General features: G+C 41.0%; 1 protein-coding gene across 3 annotated transcripts in view; it reads right to left on the bottom strand.

Moving 5' to 3' along the window:
- PPFIBP1 (PPFIA binding protein 1) overlaps window positions 1-8,616 on the bottom strand; it is a 175,851-nt gene extending 167,235 nt beyond the window's left edge. For all 3 annotated transcript variants that reach the window (XM_047864974.1, XM_047864975.1, XM_047864977.1), the window contains exon 1: window positions 8,459-8,616. The gene's annotated coding sequence lies outside the window, so the exon portion shown is untranslated. The remainder of the gene's footprint in view (window positions 1-8,458) is intronic.
- Between the last annotated feature and the right edge of the window lie 12,880 nt (window positions 8,617-21,496).

The raw sequence follows: 21,496 nt of genomic DNA, 5'->3' as shown, positions 1-21,496 counted from the left end.
ATTTGACATATTGTACACAGCCTAACAAATAGCAATAACTAAATTTTTAATTTTGCCTTTTATTTCTTTCTGAAGTATTTTATGGTTTGTTGTGCTTCAGCAAATTATTGGCATCACTCTAGGATTTCCAAAAATAAATCAAATGCAAGATGAACTGTACTCATTATTTATCCATAACAGAGGACATCTTTTCTTGACATCAAAAACTTCCATGGCCTAGAAATAATTTATCAACACTAGACTCAAATAAACTTCAGTATACCATATCCTGTCAAGGTTCCTTGTCCCATATTTTCTAGTCATTTAAAAATATTGGACTATAAACAATAATATATTAAATATACATAAAGTGTAAAAAAGAAGAGCTCCCTGAAGGCTCTGTACTTGCTTCCCGTTTTATTCTACATCATCTTCTGTAGTGAGTTCATCTACCTTTAATTGTTGTGTAACAGCTCCATGGAAATGATTCATCAATCTAGGATTCTGCCTAAACTCCAAACCTAAATTTCAAATTCTTAACACCTTTGTGTAGATACATCAACTAACAGTTCTTAATGGCTTCTGACAATGCCAAGTCCAGAAATAAGCCAGAGGCAATAACATGAAGTGGTTGAATATTCTGACCCTAGAGACTGTACCTACCTGCATTTAACACGGAGTCCAACACAAACAATCTAGGGAAATTCATCTAGCCTCTCTGTGCCTCAGGCTCCTCATCTGTAATGTAGGAGTAACAGTGTCTTTTCTTAGGGCCGATGTAGGGATTAAATCTAAGTTAAAATATTTAAGGTACTTAGAACAGTGTTTGCGCTGTGTAAGTAGGAGCTATTATTACTCTTGCTGCTGTCGTTCCAAAAACCTAATGAGACAGGTACTGTTACTTTACCCATTTATATAATGAGAAGACAGAGATAGGTTATTGTGGGTCATGATGGAATCTCAAATTCCAGGTGTCCAATTCTTAATTCATCCTATTTCCCATTAAAATTCAACTTTCACTTGTATGCCTTTCTTGACTGAAGGTGTTCTGCCCTTCTCCCCACCCCTCACCACTTATATTCTAGTCACATTCAACATACTATTTCCAAAGTCACCTTTATAACATAATTCTCATAATTCTCCCCACCTGTAAAAGAATCTCATTTTAAAGCATAACCTTGTCACTCTCTTAAAAACCCTCTAAGGGCTGACTCCGTTATATCTTACCTCTCTTAATATTGATCTCTGGATCTTACCTTTCTCTAAAATTCATCGCACTACATTCTACCTTTGCTCCAAACCCCAGTGGGCTCATCTCCCCCTTCTACCGCCTCAAAATCTCCTACTCCTCCTTCAGGGACCATTCAAATCCCACCTTCTCTAGCAGGACCCCACCAAACCCAACCTTTCATTTGAGTGACTCATGCAACTCATAGATAGCACACTCTTCCCATACCTACCTCCAAAAGGCCTAATGAATCAATTTTTTAAACTTTAATACTTCCTATATCTCAAGAGTAATGTGTGTTGTAAAATAAACAGTATGCTTTAAAAAAAAATTAAAACCCCTTTCATCTTCCCTGCCATGTTAATCGACATCCCATAAATTACCTCCTAATTTAACAATTTTTCATGCATTGACAAATATAAACTATACATGTGTGCTTGGTTGTTTTTCTTAATATACAATAGACATCTAGTCAACATATTTTTTTTCAAACACTTTAACAGCTAAATAGTATTCTAAATCGGTTTTGTATTATGGTTATGTGTAAGGAGGGCCTTCTCCTTTCTGCCCCCATCTCCTATACGTGAATATTCCCAAGGATAAAGGCCATGTTTTGTCCTTACATCTTCAAGAGGACCTCACACCAAGGCCAAGAATTGCTTACACACACGTAATATCCTATTTCATCCTCACAACCACCCAGTTATTCCCATTTCACAGAAGACAAAAATCACACAGCCAATAAGGACATGGGCTTTTAATCTACATCTGTCTGACTCTGGAGCCAAACACCTTTCATTGATGACCTAGGCTATAACTAATAAATTTCTCATAAGGACATCCTCTGCCTTTTCACCCCATGTTGGGACACAGAAAAGCTCTAAATATTCTGGTGTAGGCAGGTGGCACTAAGGATAAGAGATGGGCGCTGGAACGAACGGTGAGCACGAAGAGTTCAGTGGCTGCAGGTGTAAAGCTAACGGCCCATTCAGTACTTAAATCTGTGTTTACTGAGAACCTACTCGAAGTTGAATTTCTTGCCTCTTCAGGCTCCCCATTACACTCTCCCTCAGCAGCGGCTGCCACCATTTGTTAAAAATGTATATGCCAAATGTGCCACTATTAATTCTATTAATAATTTCTCATTATTTCTCAATTATTTCTAAAAATTCTGTGAGACAAATATCAGTACCACCATACTAAAGATGGAAGAACTGAGACTCAGAGAAGTTACTTGCCAATATTAGAATGCAATAAATAGTAGGGCACCTGGGTGGCTCAGTCAGTAAGCGTCTGACTTCAGCTCAGGTCATGATCTCACAGTTTGTGAGTTCGAGCCTCGCATCGGGCTCAATGCTGACAGCTGGAATGCTGACAGGTTCCAGTGCATGGAACCTGCTTCAGATTCTCTGTCTCCCTCTCTCTCTGCTCCTCGCCCGTTCACACTCTTTCTGTCTCTCTCTCTCAAAAATAAACATTAAGAAAAAATTTTAAAAAGATTGTAATAAATAGCAAAGCCAGGATTGAAGCTGAGGGTCAATTTGCTCCAGTCTGACCCCTCTCTGGTCATACAGAATGCTGCCTTTCAATTCGTAGAGAAAAGATGAACTATGACTTTTTAAAATTTAGACTCAGGATTACATTTGGCCACAAGTAAGAGACCCAATTTCTGTGGTCTAACCAAATAGAGATTTTATTCTTCTCACAAAAAGTCAAGAAATGGGCAGACACAGTCTGGTACAGCAGTTCCAAAATGCCATCAGCTTCTCAGCCTGCTTAACCCTTAAGCTACTAGTCTGTGGTCACAAGATGGTTTCTCCACTTCGAAAATAGCCTTTGTGTTCCAGGGAGAAAAACGTACAAAGAGCAAAAGGCAAACTCACAGAGGCCATCCCCTTGTAAGAGCTTTGAATGTGGTGGGGAGCCCTACCCACCTACTTCCGTCTCATTGGCCACGACTACTAGCACTTAGACACCCTGCAAGGGAAAAATTAAGTTTTTGTTTTTTGGTTTTTTTTTTTTTTTTTTATGGTGGTAAATTAAACAAAATGAGTTTAGCTGTAGGGAAGAGGTGGGTAGGAAGGATTCTGGTTGGCATCTAGCTGTGTCTGCCCCAGAGGGTGATGTAGATAGAGCACAAGTCACGCTAGAGAATCAGGTATTCTGGAGAGAAAAAAAGCAATGAAAGAACCTTAACTCCGTGCTGAGAAGCTGCCTGAGAAGCTGACTTTGTGCAAAGTCACAAACTGCCGGGAGCGGGGGCTGGAAGAAGGCGAAAGTATCCAAAGCAGCTGATCCAGAGGAAAAACACGAAGACCCAGGTGACTTCACACAAATCATCCTGACCAACTCACAGGTTCAACCAGAGTCTCTCCTGAGTCCTCGCCACTTCCCTTCCTCCCACTCACTCACTTCCTGGAGTCAATACAGATGGGAACCTACAGGCTCAGACTCTTCTATCATTCATAAGAAGAAATAGAGCGTGTGCAAATTCCGATTCAAACAAAATAAAACTCTCTACGATGTGTTGTTATAAGCAGGAGCATCTTTAGAGAAAGATAATGGTTGCAGAAACATCATTTATGCAACTGTGGCCACAACAACAAGTTATATTAAGAAAGCGGGCCATAGACTTTTCGCCTCAGTTTCACTTTCTCGTAAAGAAAGCAAACTCAATAAACTTTCCTCACAAAAACCTGATAAAACCCTGTAGTAGCAAGATGACATTTGTGCAAAACGCTATAGTGAGAAAGGTGATAAAGGGCCAGCAAAAAAGGGACTAGATCCTGTGAGCTAGATCCTTCGTACAGAGAGACAAAATAATGTAAGCATATTTAGTGATACAGTAGAGTTTTACATTCATAGCACGAAAGAATTAATGCACTTCCCAATGGGCCTACCTACTTCTTCCCAAGAACCACCTTGCTTGCCTAAAGAACTGAGCCACATATGAATGGGCTTGGCAATGAAAACAGCATCTTTACTCTCTCTTACCAGGTAAAATTAAGTTTGCCCTTGTTAACAAACACACACAAGGGATCAGCACAACTGCTCTCTCAAACTTGCGTCTGTTTTTTTATGTCAAATGCTTGATTTCCCTAAATTAAAGGAGAGGTGAAAACAACTAGACTTACTCTGGAGTTCAGAGGGTGTCCATAAAACCCACAGCCAGCCCCGGACATGACGGGATTTGATCTTCCTCCTCCAGGATTCATATTTGAGACATGAGCCTTTGCCAGAATGAGTGATACTGAATGCAATTCGAGTTTGTACAATTTCTTCAGTCATGGACATTTTTAGGTACACCACTGTACAGAAACCACCAAATGATCTTTCTATTCTGAACGCATTACATTTGCCAAAAAAAACTAGGATTTGCATGTGGGCCAGTCAAAATGTGAGTCACAGCAAGTTCTAGGGAGACACATAACCAAAGTCCAGTCACAAACTGTGACAACACACCCATCGGGACCACTCGGAGTCCAAACCCACATCTCAAAACTAGAAGCTCTTCAACGGGTCCAGACTGGTACACATTTCACTCAGATCCTCCTCTCCCCTACAAAAGTGCCTAACAAGTGTGCAAACTTAAAACTTCCAGACGGGCCCGTTTTTTAATCTAAAATCCAGTTGTTTGGTGTTTTAGATCCTTCAAAATGGAAAAAAGTACTGAAGCAAAAGTAATCCTCACCACTCGGCCTTTTGAAACATTATCAACTTACACCAAACTGACATCAATGACTATATTTAAAATAAACAGTGCAAAATAGAAGAGTCTTTGTTTTTTTGTAGGGTGGGTAGGTTCAGTTAAGTTGTTTTAGGCCATTACCTCCAATTACTAAAGCATCAGTCTTTGTGGTTGTAATATACATGGCTGAAGCTGTAGGCTTTTTGACTAGGAAGAAGGTTCTGACGTGCACTGTGACGAGTTTAAGAAACAAATGCAACCACACAAGCCCAGAGCAGTTTTTGGATAGTGTCCGTTTTTGTACAATTTGATGACTGATTTAACAGTGAAATTATCAACCTTTCATTGAAGGGAACTGCTGGCCAGAAGACAGACACTTTGTTCCATTTATCCCCAAACAACACCCAGTGTCACTGATCTTAACAGCTTTGCCTCTCATACTTACACCCATCTGTTCAACCATGGTTAAAAAATAATAATAAATCCTAGCTCCCTGAAATATTTCACAATTGGCTGCTCAACTGTGACTATTTTTCTTCTTAATTTCAGAACTAATAGGGCTTTCTAGGGAAATCTCTGGGAATAAAAAGGGCATCATTATGCAATATCTCTTGCCTACGGCTCCACCTTGAAGCAGTATTTAAAAAAGAATCGAGATACACGCCCTAATGTGAGTGAATAGTCATTAATTTGCTCATTCACTCAATGTTTTGAAAAGGTAATTCAAATCAGGTCAGAAACATGTAATAATATCTTTGAAAAGACAGAATCAGATGAATGAGGTCTCTTTCAGGTTAACAGTTTGAACAATGTGCTATTTGGGAATTAGGAACATTTTTAAATGGGAGATGAAAAACTGAAAAAGTTAACTTTAATGTAACAAATTACCAAAGGAATCTAAATTGACTATAAAAATACAAATATTTCCTATTTTTGGAAATTATGTTTTAAAAAGGAGTCAGCTAGGGGGGCCTGGGTGGCTCAGTCAGTTGAGCGTCTAGCTTCAGCTCAGGTCATGATCTCACGGTTCATGAGTTCGAGCCCTGCTTCGAGCTGTGTTCTGACAGCTCAGAGCCTGGAGCCTACTTCGGATGGTGTCTCCCTCTCTCTCTGCTCCTCCCCTGCTCACACTGTCTCTCAAAAAATAAATAAAACATTGAAAAAAAAAATTTTTTTTTTTTAAAAGGAGTCAGCTAGTCAGTAACAGTGAAAAAGTGACCTTGTTCTGATTTATCTCATGCTGGGACAGTGAGTGACAAAAAGACTACATACATAAGCAGTTAAACTCTCCCTCACTGAACTTGTTTCCAAAAAAACTTGTTTCAATGATGCCCTTGAAATTAGGCACTATTGATCTGGAACTACATTGTGCCCTGCATTTCAAGTTAACATTTGTCCACAAAGGCCAGATTATCCTTTTTTTTTTTTTTTTAAGCAGCTATTGGAATTATGATAGATGCTGGTTGAAGAGAATTTAACCAAAACCTGATCCTACCCTTCTCAGTAACTCAAATATCTTTCAAATTTTGTCCTTTGAAAGTACTGTATTTTACTATACTACATATGCCTTATAAACACAGAGAAAGAGAAACAAATATTGGTTAAAACTAAGTACACAAAATTAGTGTTATTACTCAAACTGTGAATGAAATTTAAAGTGCTGGCATATTCAAGTCCCGAAGCCAGGACCTGCTTCTTGAAAAGAAAACATAAATCTGAATTTGGCACATCAGGACAACATCGTAAAGATACTCCTTACTGGACTGGTTATTACAAACTGCAGTTTGAACACTATCAACCAAGGCTCCAGTGAGCTCACATTAGTCCACAGGAATTCTGCATTACCTCCTCCTTCCTGCTGAAAAAGTACAGTGGAAAATACAGTATGTTTTATGTACTTCCTATAGAACATATATAGAAAAGACTTATCCACCACTATCTCAGAGCCACTAAGCAATTGCTATTTCTTAGCCCCAAAACACAAACCAAAATTACAATGTTCTGACCTTTTCAGTAAAACACGCCTTCCCTTTGCAAAAAGCCTGCTCCTGATCCACCCTGTACTAATTTTTTCAAGAACTAAGAATAACACAGATCCAGGTGTTTTAGAAACAAAAGCAAAACAAACCACTTCTTTCTAGCTCTGAAACCTGTCATCTGGCTTGAAAGATGGAGAGCCCCATCTATGAAGTCCTGTGTTCCCTATTTCTCTACTTGGATTTACTAAATTAATTCAGCTTCTTTCTTTCCTCGCCTCCTGGAAATGCCCTTTCATTCAAGGCACCTGGGATGCAGTTTTTGACTCACAATGAAGTTCACACCTGACCTGGCAACAGAAGGATCCTCACTGCTGAGGAACAGTGGTGAATGAAAAGGGAAACTGGACTCAGAGGTCTCAGCCCATATGGTTGTTGTGTTTTTTTTTTTTCCCCCTCCAAAAGAAAGAGACTTAAGCACTGATAAGTGAGGTTCTCAAACAGTTTATGGAATTCTCTTCCCAGAAAGCCAATCACAGCCAATTAGCTACCTGGGCACAGACAAGATCTCCAAGCAGGAAAAAGGGTTTCAAACAGGAAATAAACAAAAATTAGAATTCTCTATTGCCACTTCTCAAAATACCTTTTCCTCCCAACGGCCAATTGCTTTTCCTAAATACCAAACTTGGACACTAAATTGAGTTCTTCCTCTACTGCTCTCTGCACTTCTTACTGAAAGGATTTGTTTTGGTCCCACATGCTGAAAAATCCACGCTCCTATAATTAAGAGTTTGTCACGCCTTCCACACTATTTCCCTGTTCAAACTCTCTTCTGTAAAAATGATCCTTGAAAACGCAACTACCAGCCCTCATCCTTTTCTCAAGCAGCCACAGAAAACAGATCTCAAGATCCTCAGCAGCCTTCCTAACCCCTCCAGATCAGAAAGTTGGCAATGAAAGGGATTCTCGGCTAATATGTCAGAGTGAAAGGAGATGGGAGTTTTAGAAGTGTGCCCCCAAGAGACGAGTTTTCCCACAGCTCATAATTAATACACCCCAAGTGAATTTCTCACATCCTGTCCTGACTGGACTCAATAAAGGGATTTTTTATGTTGATACATAAGAATATTAAGAATAACAATGATATTCTTTCATTTAGGTCAACATGTAACAGGCCACAAGGAAACTAAAAAATACACAAAACTTTCGTTCTCTCTCAAAAAGCAATTTTGGGGTCGAAATGTCATAAACTTTTTGTCACACATTTAAATACAACCCCCCCCCCCATACACACACACTTCTCTAACTGGGGTTCTCAAGTATTACTGGGAGACTAGGGTGTGGGGGGTCTAAGGACACAGACAATACCTTACATGTCCATCCTGTAGGTATTTTTCACATTTAAGCTAGTTGGGAGCCCTAGCTCCCAACCCCACCCCCAGAAAAGTTGTCGTTCCCCCTGGGAAACAGGAGTGAGTTGGAAAGGAAATCGACCCGGGGAAGAGGAGGAGCGGCTGCAACACCCAGCTGCAACCGCACAACGGTGCCACTTCCCTCCGGTCTGTGAGAGGAGCCAAACGCCCTTACCTGGGGAGTGGAGAGCCGCCGGCTCCAGTTCCAAAAGTTCTGGTTCACCTTCCGTCCGAGTTCAAAGCCCCAGCACGGTGGCCCCGCCGCAGGCTCTCAGCCCGAACCCTTTCCCGTCCCGCTCCCGCCTTCCCCACCCTCTCGGCCCTACACCATGTCAGGAATCCGGGCAGGCACAGAGCTAGGAGCTGACATCACTCCCAGTTCCAGGTACCTCCCCCTCCCACCTCCCACTCGCCTTCTCTCCTCCCTCCCTGCGGGAATTAGCCAAAGAGAGTTCGCAAGGGGGTGGGGTCGGCCGCGCCCGGGCGCCCGCTCATTGGGCCCGGAGACCGTCACTCAGAGGAGTCAACTAATTTTATACATTCCTCGCTGAGCTAGACCACGGCTAGGAGTGGGTGGTGGTGGGAAAAAAAAAAAAAAATGCTGCCTTTGCTGCTATCTCTAAGAAAAGGGGGTAAATGGTATGGGCTAGAACCTTGCGGATCGTGTTTTAAACTTCTCCTGGGGTATTTACTACGTCCCAGATCGGAAACGAAACTAACCCACCCCAGCCCCCTTTTTAAGGAAAAACAATTGCCTCTGTGTCACGGGCAAGTACGAGTCCTGCAGCGCGTGGAGCAGAAAATGGCTAGCTTTAAGTCATGCAAATAAAGGAAAACGGCAGCTCACTGTTCTTCCCTTTCATCTTGGGACTGCTGGGTGTTTCCCTTAGATGGGGAATTTAGAACTTCAAAAGCTCCGGAAAGGTTTGGACGAGAAAACCGCGCGACCCAGCTCTGAATTGTTATCCGGTGGCGTTATCAGCCATGTGCTGCTGCTTTTGCTTTTAGCGGTGAAAATCACACCACACGAGCTTCGGACACACACAAAAAAATGAATCTCTGAAGTAAGAAAAATTACTATTTACCTTTTTAAGTACCTTAAGGCTGTTGCTTTCATGCACTACTAAAAAGGGAGGGGAGGAGGGGAATCTCACAATTGAGTTCAACAACCCACATGAGAATAATTACTATTGAATGGAGCCAATTGCAGTGGCTGAGCTATCAATTAAGAATTAACTAACATTTACCCTTGACGGATATCGTGCTGTATAATCCCCGTGGCTAACAGAACAGAATGATTCTCGGGAGATGGTTCTTTCAGTTTGCCTAATATCTGATCCAAGACAGAACTAAATGGTGAACTGTGGCTCTATTTGTATGAGATATAGATAGCATAGTATCCATTATCTTCTGGAAGTACAATGAATTAAGTATTGGCTTTCTGTTGGTTTGTATTGTTTGCTTTTTGATTGATGACAACATCTCCTACATTTCATTATTCTGCCAAAAACTGTAGATAGATGCACAGAGTCAAACACTGTGCCTCATTTAATCCTCACAGCCAATCTGCAAAGTGTCATTAGCTCCACCTTAACATAAGGAATCAAAGGCTCAGCAAGATTATGTAGAAGTAAATTACTCCAGAACATCTGGAACTGGGCTTGAAACCAAGAACCATTTGACTCCCAAACCATTTTCTCCCTTTATAGTAGTGATTGCCCACAACAGACACTCATTCAGACACTATAATGCTGAAAAAATCCACAGACCCAGACTTCTGTCACAGATCCACTTTCCATTATACCATTGTGCTGTTTGTCAGACCTATAGTATTCCAACCTCATAGCGTATTTCTGACTTCATTTTTCCCCAGCTCTAAGTCTTTCTATGCATCCATCACCACCAAATGAGTTTTCTAAAACACTGTTTGCTTTTGCCATTAACATCTTCTCCTCTAAATCAGACCCCCTTTCCCTACAATTCTTAGCTAGCCATTCAAAACTCTCCCTAACCTGGCCTCTATTTACCTTTCCCACCTTATCTCCCATTTCACTCCTGGGAAACCCTCTGCTATATTCCAGCTGGTCTACTCACAGATTGCTGCTTGATTCTTACCTTCTGGCCTACCTGGAATACCAGCTCTTCTTTGTGTTAACTCTTGCCCTTTCCTCAAAGCCTAACTAAAGTCCCAGTCCTCACTGTGTGCTACAGTGAATGGAAAAAGGGCTGGGGGTCCGTTGCGCAGTTCTGGCACTTACTGTGTAACTGGGCAAGGCACTGAAGCATCCATCAGAAGCCTTGGTAACGACACCTTTATACAATGGGGCTGATAATACATCAAAGGTTATTGTAAGGGTTATTGAGGTTGTACAGAGATATAAACATATGGGTAATTACGTCCAGTTTTATGTATTTCCTTATCTTCCCACAGGATTAAGCAAGCTCCATGCTTAATCCTCTTTGTATTCCTTACACGTTATTCAAAGACTCAAAAATATGGGACTACAGAAAAATGGATCATCATATCGCTCCTAACCCCCGTCCATTCCTTAATGCACCCAAACCACCAATAATCTCACAGCCGGAAATCATAACTATCCCTGCCCCCTCAGTCAGGGACACACTTGTCGGTGGTGCCTGTTGCCTGCTTTGTTCCCCAAATGCTTTCCAACAGTGGCTGGGTGGCTACCAGTCATTCTTCCAGCCCCAGTCCTAGGATGGCTGCATCCTGGCTCACATGCTACAACCAGCAGCAGATGGGGGAGGGAATGTCCCACCCCCATAGGGATGGCTGGATGGAATAACAGGAAGTCGCCTCCCATCCCCTCTGCAGCTGGAGTGATAACAGCTGCCATCAGAGTCCAGAAAACAAAACAGTCAAGAGGAAAGCTGAAAACAGGCCCAGGCTGGAACAGTAGTGTTCAAACCAAGGGTTCCAGAGTGGGTGAGGAAGGAACCAATGGGCAAGTTCAGCCTCCTTCTCCCTGCACCCCTCCTCTCTCTGTTCTATCTACATTTAGGCTTCACCATAATGCTTCATTTACCAAAAAAAAGAAAAAAAAAAAAAGGACATATGTATAGCACTGGCCTCTGGGTATCTTGGAGAAGCCCCAAAGGATAACAGCAATGTAGCAGAAGTGAAATAGGATGCATGAGGAACAGATACCCAGACTTTACCCATTATCCTGGATTCTAGCTGGCTTCATGGAAAAGTCCATCTACAACTCCTGTGGTTTCAACACTAATGAGCTCTGCAGGTCTAGATATCTATTTCCTGCCTAGTTATTCCTATGGTTAGCCTTACCTTTAATACCTGTAAATTGTGCCAGATGCTAACACTATGGGGTACGGGTAGGGAGAGGAATACTTTGAAAGTGGGAGAAACCTGCAGGGAGTAACAAAAATAGAACTTGAAATGGACTGTGAAGGTCATTTAATGCACCAATTGGCTGGAAGAACCCCTTCTACAGCATTCCTCACAAGTAGCCTTGAAAGGCCCTGCTTGGATTTACCTGGCAACGAGGAGCATACAAACTAGGAGAGAGGCCCACTCAAGATCTTTCTTCTAGCAAGCAGATCCTCCTTTTTTGACTTTCCCCTCCAAAGACCTTGGTCCTGTGTCTCATTTAACCCTCATAACTGCTCATTAAGGTGCATGTTATTAGCCCCCTTTCGCATTAGGAATCAAAGGCTCAGTAAGGTTATATAAACGAATTGTTCCCGCATACCCAGAACTGGGACTGAAAGCAAGGTCTCTGACTGCAAGCCCTATTTTCTTTATACATCTAAAGCATTGCTTGTCCACAATCTACCTTTTTTCAGTTCTGCCCTCCAGAATAACAAGGAACAGGTGGAATCTTTGTTCCCCCTTCCCCAAGCCCGTGCAGGCACAAGGACACATCCCCCACTTTGTTTGGATGCAGAGACCGGGAGTTCACCTGACTCATCCAGGGCACGTCATGTGCCTGTTCTGGTCTGTACGGGCTTCCAGCTGCTGCTTCTCTAAAGCACGGTCCTGATCATTCTTGACTCCTTTCAAAACACTTGAATGTCTCCCTTTACCAGGGTACAAAGCCCAAACTGTCTTTGGGCATCCAAAGGCCCTTACATCCTGACCTCCAACTTACCTCTCTGCGCTTAATCATCCACTCTTCTTCATATTCATATTCGCCGTGCAAACTGAATGGCTTTGCACCCATATTCCTGAAAAATATTTCTTTCTCAGTCAAGGATGGTTTTTGTCCCTTTCTAGTAAATGCTACTGCACAGCGTTAGTGTGAGGATTTGATGAGATGTCATGTGCAAGGTGACAGAGGACATTGCCTGACACATAATAAGACACCGTAAACATATTTTCCTCTTTCTTATGCCACAAAACAATTGTACTGTTATTTTTATACATGGCTTATGTCCCTCACTGACTATAAATTCCTGAGGGCCGGATGCCAGTTTGTTTTATCTTTATGTTCGTTAGGGAATATAAAGTCATGCTTCATCCTATAGATATTCAATAGAAAGTCACTGAATGAACAAATGAATGAATGCTGACTTTTGCTCAAAACTCCTAACCTCCTGAGCTAGGTCTTTAGAAGTTCAGAAAGAACTCTGCTAGCGTTGTCTTAAAAGATGTGGGTGCCTCAGACTGTTCTTGTCCCAGTCCCACTGCTAACCACAGAGTGAGTAGGACACATGGTATAAATCATGGACCCAAATTCAAATGAAACACGCTTAGATTTAGAATTCCTTCTAAAGGAAATTGTGGCTTATTCTGTCTGATTCTAAGCATGGCACTGGTGATAACCCAGACACCATTTTCATATCCTTTAGCTGGACACTAAGCCACTATTCAGCTATCACCATATCATCGTTTATGAATCCAACCCTCCTCCCTATTCCCTTCCTGCCCATGGAGACAGGTTAGAAATAGAACCGGTATCTCTCTTCAAGCAGGGTCTGATTTTAATCACTCTTTCCTTGCAACCCAGAACACACACGTTATTCTCTGGTTACCTGCCAGACAACTCCAAAAGCGCAGTTACATTCAATTACCCATTTTATTATTCTATATTTAAATGGAAAACAATCTTAATTAAAAATAGAGACTATTGCTTTTCATGATCTTTGATTAATATTCAATTAATGGTTAAACTAAACAAATTAAATTCCCTTAAACAGTTAATCCCATTTACAAACATACTTAATTGAATTTCCTAAAAAGCATGTCTGGTTCCTACACTCTGCGAGAGGCCAGCAAGATGGCAAGTCAGCCCTTTCAGTACACAGCAGCAATTCTTATTTTCCATTCCATGCCGATGGTCAACATAGCATTCTTCCCAAGCAGGCCAGACCCTCCCCGGGGCTGCCAGGCCTTTCCAGGGGTGACAAGTCCTTGCCATTCCTTCCTACCAACATGCACCATGCACAAACCTTTGCAGAGGTCCCGGGAACATTTTCACTTAACAACAGAGCATTATACATAACCAGTAACTCCCCCCCCTTTGATAATCACCTCCCACAATATTTAGTGAGGCTCATTTTTTAAATAATATATCATGGCTCACTACTAATCACAATTTACCCAGTTTGACATTGTAGTGTACCCTCTTCTCTGGATGAGCGCCATGCAGGATTCCCAGCCCTCAGACTAATCCATTAATTTCTACCCCATTCACCTTTTTACCTGGACAATCATTAATTTACTGTTGCCTTATTTTGTCTCTCCTAATCTTTAACTAGAATTCTTCTACTTCAGGAGAATTTACATTTTAAATGGCATGTTAGATTTCAATCCAGAAACCTCTAAGAGGATTAAGAGGAATGAGTTTTAGTCAAAATAGATGTAAATTGAGGATGGGTCAGCTGGTTTAAATAAATGCTCTCATTAAAGGGACGTGGCAAGTTGAAACAAGTTGCTGATTAGCAAATCTTTAGGTTAGAGCATCTTATCTCCCAAATCCTATAAAAATGAGTTTCTCTCCTGCTCTCTCTGTCTCCTCCAGTTTCTATCTCCAGAAAGGCCTTTTCACTTGAAGGAAGCTGACTGGGTAGCCTGTGAATTACAAGATAATTAGTACTGTGGTTTGTTAAACTAGCCAGGGTATTAAGGGAACAAGGAGAAAGTGTCTCAACCATCACTTTAGTATATGTCTTTTAAGTGCTTTGAACCTTGTTTCTCTTATCTCTCTGTATATAATTTCCATGTGACCCTATATTGCTTGACTTCTCAATTAATTATAGTGTAATAGCCATAGAACTACCTTCTACATTGCAAGATGCTATTTCTGAAAAAGATCATCACCCATTCCTGAATAAAAAGAAGTGTAAGAAATAGCACCTCTTCTTTGATAAAATTAAATAAAGCACGTAGGATCACTTGACATTTTTGACACTTGACATAAGACGTAAATGACCTCATCATCTATAAATGGAATGACATCTATAAATCCCATCTATAAATGGAATGACAATAATGCTAAAGAAAGAGCACTGAAATGGAGCCACAAACCCCTGGATGCTGCCACCCCCACAGCTTCCTTCTGACACAGTTCCACAGTGGTTCTTTACACACACAATTCTCAGTCAACCTCCTGAAACCCTTGAACAGTGCTGATTGGACCACAGATTCCCACCTGAATCAAAGATAGTTAAGTGTAAACTTGCCAATAGCCTGGAGCAGACATAAGCATGGGAACTCATCAGAGTTCCCTACTAACTAGTCACTAAGTGGCCCCATCAGATTCTGTCTCCAGACATTGAATGTGTGTGCCTGGGTGGCTCAGTCGGTTAAGCATCTGACTCTTGATTTCAGCTCAGGTCATGAACTTGTGCTTCATGAGATAGAGCCCTGCGTTGGGCTCTGCGCTGACAGCATGGAGCCTGCTTGGGATTCTCTCTCTCCCTCTCTCTCTGCCCCTGCCCCTCTTGTGCCCTCTTTCTCTCTCTCTCTCAAAATAAATAAACATTTAAAAAAAGACATTGAATGTGAGGCACATAAAAAAAAAACAGAGAATAGGGGCGCCTGGGTGGCTCAGTCAGCTGAGCATCCAACTTCAGCTCAGGTCATGATCTCACAGTCTGTGAGTTCAAGCCCTGCATCAGGCTCTGTGCTGACAGCTCAGAGCCTGGAGCCTGCTTCGGATTCTGTGTCTCCCTCTTTCTCTGCCCCTCCCCGCTCAATGCTCTGTCTCTCTCTCTCTCTGTGTCAAAAATAAATAAACATTAAAAAAAATTAAAGGAAAAAAACAGAATAGAAAAAGCAAAAAGAAGCAGAGAGGCACGTCGAAAAAAGGCAATAAGCAGAAGCATAAGTAAGTAGAAGCATGAAGTATAGAAAGTGAGATCAGAAGAAAGTCAGCAACTCAAAGCAAAAAGATGTAGATGCTGAAAGTCACACACAGAAAAGGCAGCAATCAGAACCATGAGATAGAAGACACTGTAAGAGTAGGGGGAAATAGCTGTGGAAGTAATAGAAAATATAACAATGATAATAAAAAATTATAATTGGGAATGCAAACTGGTGCAGCCACTCTGGAAAACAGTATGGAGGTTCCTCAAAAAGTTAAAAATAGAACTACCCTACGACCCAGCAGCTACACTACTAGGTATTTATCCAAGGGATACAGGTATGTTGTTTCGAAGGGGCACATTCACCCTAATGTTTATAACAGCACTATTGACAATAGGCAAAGTATGGAAAGAGCCCAAATGTCTATCAAGGGATGAATGGCTAAAGAAGATGGGGTATAGAAATACAATGGAGTATTACTCGGCAATCAAAAAGAATGAAATCTTGCCATTTGCAACTACATGGATGGAACTGGAGGGTATTATGCTAAGTAAAATTAGTCAGAGAAAGACAGAAATCATATGACTTCACTCACATGAGGACTTTAAGACACAGAACAGATGAACACAAGGGAAGGGAAGCAAAAATAATATAAAAACAGGGAGGGGGGAAAAACATAAAGCACTCTTCAATATAGAGAACAAACAGAGGGTTGCTGGAGGGGTTGTGGGGGGGGGATGGGCTAAATGGGTAAGGGGCATGAAGGAATCTACTCCTGAAATCATTGTTGCACTATATGCTAACTTGGATGTAAATTTTTAAAAAATGATAATGATCATAGGAAACACCAATTTCTGTGTCTCCGGTGCTATTTTAAATGCTTGAAATATATTAACTTCAACCTGGCGAGGTCTGTTTCCATTTCAGAGATGAGGAAACTATGCCACCAAAAGCTTGACTTGCCCGAAGTCACATGCTAGCATGATTGAACCCAATTTAGGACTAGAATGTGTGCTCAGAGAAAAGCTGAGTTAACAAGAACGACAGATACAGAGTTACTGTTGGATATTTAACCAGGCTCCAGTTCTTATGAGGCTTGATGGTTCAGTGGTTTCTTGCATTTCCTTCATTCCCCAGATAGTCTCGTTCTGAATCTCCATCACCTGAGATAGTATGAACACTTGAAATAATCTAATACTGTGTTTTCAAATGAGATCATAAATGTGAGACCATTTTACCTTCCCTGAAAGAAATGGCACAAAGTGAAGTGTTTTTATTCCGAAATGAGGTGGAATTCCCGAAGATGTGGTCTGGTGATCAAGATGGAGTTTGTCTCTTAATCACGTTTCTTTGCGACTTCACTTTGAGTCAGGCTCAGTCTGTCTTGGTGGTATATTTTTCCACGCTCTGTGGGAATTTTAGAATGTGTTAGTTTTCAACATGCAATTATCATTACATATTAATTAAATATAATTATATTAATTACATGACCCTGTTCTACCTCATTCCTTCCCTAAGCAACTAGAACGAAGAGGCTATGATTATAAGGGCAATGAACAAAGACCAAAAGAAAAGAAGCTTGAATATTGTTTTATCTTTCTACCACCTCTCACAAAGCAGCCAGATCACTTAAGATATTGGAGGAGTTTAGATTTATTCTAATTATAATGAAAAAAAAATCAGGGCATATGCTACTACTCTCTTTTTGTTCATTAAAAAACAAACTTTTCTCAATCAACCCCATTTTGCTTTTATTTGTGAGAGTGACCACAGATACGAGGACAGGTGATGCTTTTTTTTTTTTTTTTAATGTTTATTTTTGAGAGAGACAGCGACAGAGGGCGAGTAGGGAAGGGGCAGAGAGAGAGAGAGAGAGAGACAGAATCTGAAGCAGGCTCCAGACTCCAAGCTGTCAGCACAGAGTCCGATGCAGGGCTCAAACCCACAAACTGCGAGATCATGACCGGATGTTCAACCTACTGAGCCCCCCGGGCACCCCAGTGATGCTTTCTCATAGGGCTCATTAGCAAGCCTCTGAGCTTTGCTTTCAAAAGGGCCGTCAGTGGATATTGTGAATCAGTGCTTCCGTCATCATGTTAAGAAAGGAAAGAGTTGGAGCCTAGATTCAAACCTGCCTTTGTAGAGGTGGAGTTGCAAAAAATTGAAATCTACTGAGATACCAGCAGAAGATTTAGAACTTTATGTGTTGACTAAAAATTATTTCTTTATGCTATAATTGTTTGAAAAGTTGTTAGTGCTGGGCATTTTATTCTAATTCGTTCAACACACTGGCTTCTAAATGCTCTTAGAAGGGAATAAATATGTCAAAGAAAATAATCACCCCTTCCAAAATGCCACTCAGAATCCCCTGACTTTCCCTCCTAATGAGGATTAATCTTATAAGGATCAGCTTTATTTGTCCTGCCCTATTTTAGACATCAGAGTTGTGTTCAGTTGCCTTCTAAAGCTTTATTTATTTATAGAATAAGAGAGTCATATGTGTGGAAATAATAACACTTTTGTCAGAAAGTCAGACAGCAACTCAGAAGCTCCAGGGTCCAAATACCACTTCCAGTGGAGCAGGAGGGAGTGAGGAGAAAGAAATCATATGCCCTGCACCAGGGGCCCTAAGACTATAAAATAAGCAAATTACCAAATAATCTGCACTGTTCACTCCAACAGAATCTCTCAGCTCTGAAATGTCCCTGCCCCCCCCCCCCCATGCACACTCTCCCCTCCCACTGACTAATGTCTCACTGACCATAGAGAAAAAAACCAAGCTATTCTTTCTTGTGACCCTGTGACTCAACCTCAGCAAGACATTTAATGCTAAACTTTGAACACCTTTCTTGGTTACCCTTTCAGGTTTTCTGAGAACGTAGTCCTAGAATCTGATTTAATCTTCTCAACAAACCTAAAGTAGGTGCAGTTATTATCACCACATTCCAGATAAGGAAACTGAAGTCTAGAAGCAGAACTGACTTCATGGGTGGAAGATGTGTGGAGTCACCCAGGGCCCACACTTAGAGGGGCTTCATACTTGGTTTAATTCTCTACTGTCACCATCTTGAAATTCTTAATTTTTTAAGAGGCCCCTTTACACTGGGTCCCACAGATTACATAGTTTATCCTTTCTAGAAGGAGTATATTTCCCAAGATACCCGCATTGATTTGCTAAAGTGATGAAATGAAATACCATAGACTGGGTGCCTTAGGCAACAGAAATTGATTTTCTCACAATTCTGGAGGCTGGAAGTCCAATCAAAGTGTCAGCAGGCTTGGTTACCTCTGAAGCCTCTCTCCTTGGCTAGTAGATGGCTGCCCTCTTTCTTTGTCTTCACATGGTCTTCAGAATTATGGCCTACCCTATTGACCCCATTTTAACTTAATTACCTCTTTAAACAGCCTATCTCCAAATATAGTCACATTCTGAGGTAGTAGGCATTAGGTCTCTGACGTATGAATGGGGGTGAGGGGCAGGAGGTAGGGAAACACAATCCAGTTCCTAACAGTCCCATAACAACCAGTTAGTGGAAGAGCCTCTAAGATTTGTTCCATTCATTATTCTCTATTTGCCTTCACAAATACCCATGTAAGTATGTGCGAGTGTCTGTCTCTTCTTATCACCAATAGGAGAAGCAGAGGCACAGAAAGGTCAGTACTTGCTATCATGAAATAAGATGGCAATACAGGAAATTTATTAGTAAAATGATAGCACAGGGTTGAAACCTCAGCTCTCCTGGCACTGGGTCTACTTCTGGGCCAGTACTGCCTTTCACAACCTACACACACAGACACGGCTGCCAGGAAAGATGGCCCCTCTCTACAATTATAGGTTGTTGGACTGTCTGCCTTTGGTAGATTTCAAAATAGCACAGTTGACTGTTTCTAGCCAGAAAAAAAAAATCACTACTCTTCCCCTCACAAGTTACACAAAGGCACCTCTGTGGAATACATCCAACATACCATTGTGTAGCTGCTTTATCTCATTCTTTTGCTGGCTCCAAGCTGTGAGCATGAGCAGTGAGAAGTGAGTTTGTGGAGATAACTGGGGAGTAAGGTAACTCATTTAAATGATAAAACAGGAAACCCATTTCCAGTTTGGACATGGATAGTGTTTTCATATGAGCAGATCTGGAGTCTGGACTAAGGACTTGGGAGTATCATAATATGGAATGGCAAGGAGGTGGGTGAGGGGGAGCACCAGCTTTCTTCTTTTAAAGAAAAGAGTTCTTGGTGACAGCTGGACACGGAAAGCATTTGCTGTGCTTTGGCTCACAGCTACAGTGGGGTGGGAAGGGTGGCAGATCAGGGACTGTACTGTGGTCCTAGTCCTGGCTCTGATACTAATGTTGGGCAGGTTACTTCACCTCTCCAGACCCTAACCTTCTTTTCTGAAACGTGATGCTTTAAAGTCCCATTCCTGTCTCTCAAATTCAGTATTATCGATGGGGTGTAGCAAGTTTTTCCTTGCATGATCAAGAGAGCATAGCATAGAGTTTTTCATTTAAATTCAGTTCCCAGTTGTTGTAATGTGATCGTTTATAATGTATTAGTTTTTAAGAAGACATTTTCCTTTATGATTAGAAATATCATGCATCAGTGGGGAAACCAGATGTAACCAGGTGATCAAAGTTAACATTACTAATAAGGGGCAGATGGACTTTGTATGCTTCCAGATATGATGCCCTGAGCAGGACACAACACCATTTAGGTGATACTCTGGCTCAAGATGCATAATCTGAATCTAATGATGAGGAAACATCAAACAAACCCAAATTGAGGACATTGTATAAAATGATTTGGCCTACTCTTAAAAAACAACAACAAAAAAAATGTCAGTGGCATGGAAAGAGAAGGAAATGTTGAAAGCAAATTAAAAAGACAAATAACCCACACATATATGGCTAATTAACTTATGACAATAGAGCCGGGAACATACAATGGGGGAAAGGACAGTCTCTTCAATAAATGCTGTTGGGAAAACTGAACAGCCATATACAAAATAATGAAACTGGACCACTATCTGACCCTATACACAAAAATCAACTCAAAATGGATTAAAGACTTGAATGTAAGACTTAAAACCATAAAACTCCTAGAAGAAAGGCAGTACCCTCCTTGACATTGGTCTTGGCAAAGATTTTGGGGGATTTGACACCAAAACAAAGGCAACACAAGCAAAAATAAGAAAATGGGACTGCATCAAACTAAAATGCTTATGCATAGCAAAGGGGACCATCAACACAATGAAAAAAACAACCTATCAAATGGGAAATAATATTTGAGGTTAATATCTAACATATATATTTAAAAAACTCATACAATTCAATAGCATAAAACAAATCTGACTAAAAAATGGGCAGAGGATCTGAATAGATATTTTTCCCATGATGACATCTAGACTGCCAACAAGTACATGAAAAGATGCTCAACATCACTAAATTCAAAACCATGATGAGATTCTACCTCACACCTGGTAGAATGGCTGTTATGAAAAAACAAGAGGGAACAAATGCTGGCTGTGATGTGGAGAAAAGAGAACCTTTGTGCATCTCTGGTGGGAATGTAAATTGTAGCCACTATGGAAGACGGTATGGAGGTTCCTCAAAAAATTAAATATAGAATTACCATATGATTCAGTAATTCCATTTCTGGGTATTTATCCAAAGAAAATAAAAACATTAATTCAAAAAAATATCTGCACCTCCATGTTCACTACAGCATTATTTACAATAGCCAAGATACGGGAAACAACCTAAGTGTCCAAACTCGATGAATGGATTAAAAAAAAAAAAGTGGTATATATACAATGGAATATTATTCAGCCATAAAAAAGAATAAAATCTTGCCATTTGTGACATCATGGATGGAACTTGAAGGCATTATGCTAAGTAAAAATAAGACAGAGAAAGGCAAATACCTTAT

The sequence above is a fragment of the Prionailurus viverrinus genome, chromosome B4 (assembly GCF_022837055.1).
Source record: "Prionailurus viverrinus isolate Anna chromosome B4, UM_Priviv_1.0, whole genome shotgun sequence".
NCBI classification, from domain to species: Eukaryota; Metazoa; Chordata; class Mammalia; order Carnivora; family Felidae; genus Prionailurus; species Prionailurus viverrinus.
The sequence above is the reverse complement of the archived record's forward strand: the minus strand, read 5'-3'. Positions and strand labels throughout refer to the sequence as shown.